The sequence below is a fragment of the Montipora foliosa genome, chromosome 9, assembly GCF_036669935.1.
Source record: "Montipora foliosa isolate CH-2021 chromosome 9, ASM3666993v2, whole genome shotgun sequence".
Classification (NCBI taxonomy): domain Eukaryota; kingdom Metazoa; phylum Cnidaria; class Anthozoa; order Scleractinia; family Acroporidae; genus Montipora; species Montipora foliosa.
Genome location: NC_090877.1, coordinates 33,510,643 through 33,515,642, shown reverse-complemented (window position 1 = coordinate 33,515,642; position 5,000 = coordinate 33,510,643). Strand labels below are relative to the sequence as shown.

The window sequence follows — 5,000 nt, the reverse complement described above, 5'->3', positions numbered from 1 at the left end:
GTTTGCAGTATTGAAGTCACGTGATCACCTCAAGCATGGTCTCTCTTCCTCTCCGCCTCGTAAAAAAGAGCAAGACTGGATTCAACGTACGCAGTGTTCCATTTTTATCCTGGTGATGTAATGTGCTAGAAGTGATTACAGTTTCATAGTTTCACGTTTTGTAGTCACGAAGGAGAGACGTTCCGTGTTTTGAGAAGCTGAATGCATAACTGGTGGTGGTGTTTGAGTTCTGTCGTTTTAATCTGTTACACTGAAAGTGTACAGTCGCAGTCATCAAAATTATGCTACAGTCATGATGTTTGTAACTCTGGTAAATGCTGTGGAGGAACGGGTAGGTGCTCAGAATATGGGTTATGTCGTTGTGAAGGCGACACGGATTGCGAATTTGAAGAAGAGTGCAGCTCATCAGGGTATTGCTTTACGAAATTTTCTTGGCCAACGCAGACGAACTTGCCAACTTTGAACCTGTATAGTTGCTCTTTTGACTACGATTGTACAAGCGACAAGACATGCGAAGATGGAAAGTGCATTCAAAGACAAGAAGAAGGAGGAGCGTTTGGCAGTAGAATGAACGTCGGGATTATAATCCTGATGTTGACTGTAGCGTGTACAGCGTCTTGTATTTGTTTTTTGTGCAGGAAAGCAAGGCGACAACCGGCTGTCCGTGTTCCTCTTCCGCCGACCACCACTCGGACTGTAGCTTTAGAAAGAAATGGACAAGAAATGCGATCAGAAACTACACCCGCACACGCAACAGTTATAGTGGTCGGCGTTTTGGAAGATAGTTCAGTACCCAGTGAAGGTCCACCACCTTATAACTCTCTGGAATTCAATTCAAGCAACCCACCCCCGGAACATTCTCCACCGAGCTATGATGAGGCTGTTAGAAACTCAGGAATCTCTCCGACGTAATATTCAAGCCCTCTTGATCAAGTAATCTTTCATTAATACGTTCAAGGAAGTAACTTCAATGATTAATTCGGAATGTTATCAATTTGATCTAGTTACCCCATTGGCAAAGAGACATTTGCCATCAATATAGTAATGTAAAACAAGTTTAATTCGGAAGGGTTTTTAAAATTAAGTTGTGATGGGTCGTTCAGTCGTGTTGACGATCCGTCCGGCAGGAAGTCTCAGTATAAGTATCTCGTACACTTATTTCCTTTAGCGTGTGTTACACAGGAAAGTTAGGTCGTCAAAATAACTCATGTATGTGGTATGCTGCACTGTTTGATCGTGTGCCAACCCGACTTCAGCCTGTGGAGTCGTCTCAACCAAGTATTCAGCCCAACTAAGTTTTTGTGTGCTAGCTTACCCTTCCATGAAAACACTCAACACTGTGTTCTTATGGTAAAAATACAATACAAAGCAATACATACGTACTAATTATGCAATGCCTTCGAGTGGTATACATACGTCTTATTCGATGGTTTAACAAATAATACGCGCGGATATTTCGTATTTAGTAAATACGGGCAATGAGCAAAATCAGTATTGTATGTTAAACCATCGAATAAGAGATTTATTATACCACTACAGAAAGGTGTTATTTTGATTCAATTTTATCTGGAAATGCATCATCTGTCCTTCCAGGTGCTTGCAAACGATTTAGACAAGCGATGACAAGCTAAATTCTCAAGCTTTGTATCAAGTTGAAAACAATTTCTTTTATTGAAAAACTGCTGTTCCGTCTGTATTTGCTCTGTTCTAAACCGGTGAAACCGGGACACTATGGTGTATTTCCGGCAGTCTCATATTTTGCGCATTCTCTTGACCAAATATGGTAAAATGGCGTAATAGTGAAAAAATAATGTAGAATATCCCACAAGTCCCTTGGATTTTCTTGGTATATACACTCGCTATATGTACCACGAGAAAGCGTTGCATAACTACCTTATTATAGGAAATTAATGCTCCATGAAACTAATGCGAATCGTTAAAATTTGAATTAATTTAAGTCCCACTAATGATGTTTCCATAACAGGAATGAATTTTGAAACCTCTCCACACCTAAAAAACAATAAAATAAGGTACAAGCTTTCTTTCTTCCATTAACCCCTGCATTAATTAGAATTTTGGGGACTGTTTTGTTCACCAGAGGACACAGTTTTGTGCGATGATTTTTTTTCCATCCAGGGTTGAATAAATTTGTACCAGTGGTCACCACCATCTGTGTTGTTAATCGCATTAATTTCCTTTATTGTGAAATTCTACCTCCTCCTTCGCATTAATTTTTTTTATTCAAAAGTCACATTAATTTTTCAACGTCTTAATTTCATGGAGTGTTAATTTCCTATAATAACATATTTTATACTTAGCTCTTATTAACCGAGCAGGAGGTCGTGAGGATCCAAGGCAGTGAGGTCTGTACACACGACCGAGGTCAAGATTCTCCCATACAGACTGACTAAGCTCGATTATTAAGATGTTTATTATATGGCAAACAAGAACAATTTAATTTGTTTAATGTAACTGGTTTGTACTAACTGACATTTTGTTTGCGACTGGCGATGAGAGGTGATGAGTGGCGATGAGCTGAACTTAATTCTGTAATTTTTCTTGTCATCCTCTCTTTTGCCATCATGCTGTTTGGCACTTCCATAAATAGATATTGGTAGAAGAAAATACTCAATATTTTTGCATGTTAGTTTGCATCTTTTCACCGTAAAACCTTACTGGTCTAGATGCTGGTCTAAATGGGAAAATTTAGACCACGGTCAATATCGATTTCAGCTAATCAAATTCGTGAACTTGGTAGTTCCCAGTCTTTGTGAGACAGAGCCATATAATAACATGCCATGGAAAATACAGTGGCCAGCAAGGCACGATGGGAAGGTTGGGTGTGACACTGTTGAATTGCACTGATTGATGGGAACACTGGTGGAACACTGGTGGGAGGAGAGTGCTATTACCACTAGGCCATCCAAGCTCCCCAGGTCAAACCTTCAAGGCCAGCTCGGTATTTAACCTTGATTTGCTTACTTGGTTCTGAACAACTCGGTGCATGTTTTTTACAAGAATGACACAGACGGCAACAACATTGCCAAAAACAATAACATAATAATGGTTAAAAGAGGAGAAGTAATTATTATTGTGCTGCACATGCGGCTTACATTTTAGCACATATTAGTGACTTTTTATCCTTATTATGTGAAGTCTTTCACATTGACCATGTGGTCTGCAGAAATTTAGGTCAGTTCCACATACTGTGAGGATACCTTTTTACAGATAATGACTATGCAGAAAGAAACCAGAACAAACTCAGACTGACACTAGTTCGTATTGGCCTCCATACATTTCTTTTTTTGCATTTACGTAAGACTGGCCTGATAATGAACTCAGACTGGCCTGACTTCATCTTGGTTGCTGGGCTGAGACGAGAAACTCACGTACTGGTCTAAGTTCATACCGTTCTCATGTAAATGACAACAAATCTCAGACCGGGTCCAGAAATTTCAAGCCTGCATGCTTTTGGGTTAGCAATGTATTTGTTAGACAAAAGATATCGTTTTGTCCAGAAACCAGGCACCAAGCAAAAATTTCATACCAGGTCATACTGGTCTGAGTTGATCCCAGCGCCATGTAAATACCTCCTAGTCACTTAAATTATTGAAAAGTAAATAAAAGTAGTTGGTGGGCAGGCTTTTGGTGAAAAGAAGACCTTCCTTATTGTGTAATAATTCAAATACTTATATGTTCAATCAGTAAAAACAACAGAAAAAAGTGCTTTATTATCTGTATCATCATTTCTAAGTATAAAACCAGGTATTTCTCCTTATTATCTAAGTTGCCTTTCTGTCCTTTGAACCCAACTTAAGATGCAAGAAGAAATATTGTTATCAGGATCTGTATGACAAAATTAGACGCTTTGCAGTCTAGTCACGCTTCAATGTTTTTCCTCTCAATCCTTGTATTTTTTTGGTTTCAAACCATTGCAAAGTTTTCCTGTGAGATTTGAAAGACTGAAAATTTCCCTGTTTTCGTAATAATCTCATCCCGTTCTGGGACACTCTGGGGTGGATCGGGGGGGGGGGGGGGGGAGGTTTGGGGGGGCTCAAACCTCCTAAATGAAACAGCTAACATCAATATATAATATAAAATTAATTCGAACAATCTTAAATGCAATAAATTCATAACCAAGTTAAGCCTCTGCTGCTCAATAAAGGTAAAACGTTTTCTCCATAAAAAACAAATAAATTGTTGGTTCACTGTGAACGTGGCTCCATTAAAATGCAGTATATCTGGAGCGTGCAACTTCCATACAGCGTCTGTGAAACGACGTTTTCACAAGTAGGTTTATTTTTAGACTAGCCCTTCCCGCGAATTAGGTCAAAAAACAAAGGCAGTTCCGGCTCGGTGACCCTATGACGTCAGCTTAATTTCTTGTGATTTGTCATCAGGCTCCTGTGGGAGTCTCGTTAGCGGGAAATTCAATCTAAAAATAACCTTACTTGTGAAAACGCCGTTGCACGAAAATAGGTAAGTTGCACGCTCCGGTTGATGGGCTCCTGGTATATTTTATAATAGTTTGGGTCTTTTTCACCCAGCTTTGTTATATTTTGATGCAAAAGGAATGGCATTTTAACTTTCAAAAATGAGAGTAAAACATGCTGGCTTTGCCTCAGAATGGTGGAAATCGCGTTTCTGAAGACTTGAAATTTCAAAATTTTCCAGGGATGTCCCCAGAACCCTCCTACAGGGGGCTGCCAAAGATGGCCCCTTTCATTGAACCCCCTCTGCTAAAAGCCTGGATCCTCCTCCCCAGGGCACTTTACTATGGAAAATTTCATTGCAGGGTTAATCTGACTGTGGAATCGATTTCAAGCATGGCTTTCTCAAGTTTTTAAATCGGTCTAAAATCTTGACTTTCACTGCTGTACCCCTGAAAATTTGCATTATGGCCAAGTGAAACATTGGAATTGAGTAACTTTAGCAATTATAGGTCACATGACCTTTCAACCTCTGGAATCTATCAGTATTCAGGCATGGCCACGAGACTT

General features: G+C 39.6%; 1 protein-coding gene and 1 long non-coding RNA gene across 2 annotated transcripts in view; both read left to right on the top strand.

The window, feature by feature from the left end:
- Positions 1–3,731, top strand: part of LOC137970073 (uncharacterized) — a 5,442-nt gene extending 1,711 nt beyond the window's left edge. Inside the window, exon 2 of the long non-coding RNA XR_011116761.1 lies at positions 9–3,731. This is a non-coding gene — a long non-coding RNA (uncharacterized lncRNA). The remainder of the gene's footprint in view (positions 1–8) is intronic.
- Positions 1–5,000, top strand: part of LOC137971019 (uncharacterized) — a 64,126-nt gene that overhangs the window by 45,578 nt on the left and 13,548 nt on the right. The window lies entirely within an intron of this gene.